Here is a 448-nt window from a genome sequence, read left to right on the forward strand (position 1 = left end):
GATCCTGTAGCTCATGGGTTTTTCTTAATTTAGGAAATTTCTTAATTTAGGAAATGTTATATTCCAACATTTGTATGTGCTGCTTTCTGTACCAACGTTGTCTTCGTGTCCTAAAATGTGCTTATATTTTAAATTACCTGCCTGTCCTTTCGTGCCTGTTTCCTCATTTGAGGCACAAGCTACAGGGGATGGTGAGGAGCTGGCAGACGTGGTGACTGACACTCTCCCCACACGTAGGACGCGGCCCACAGCAGCGTGTGAGCTCCTGAGGGGGGAGGGCATTGCCCCAAAGACCAGGAGCCACACTGTGGCCGTCACTCCTCAGGGCTCAGGGAACCCGAGAGGAGCCGCCAGTGACTCACAGGAGGAGTGAGCGTCAGAGCTCCGCACTGAGGGGGGGACAGCGGTTGTGCCCAAGGACCCCGGTGGGCGCTGCGGCCTGAGACCC

This window comes from Myotis brandtii, unplaced genomic scaffold (genome assembly GCF_000412655.1).
Source record: "Myotis brandtii unplaced genomic scaffold, ASM41265v1 scaffold4811, whole genome shotgun sequence".
Lineage (NCBI taxonomy): Eukaryota > Metazoa > Chordata > Mammalia > Chiroptera > Vespertilionidae > Myotis > Myotis brandtii.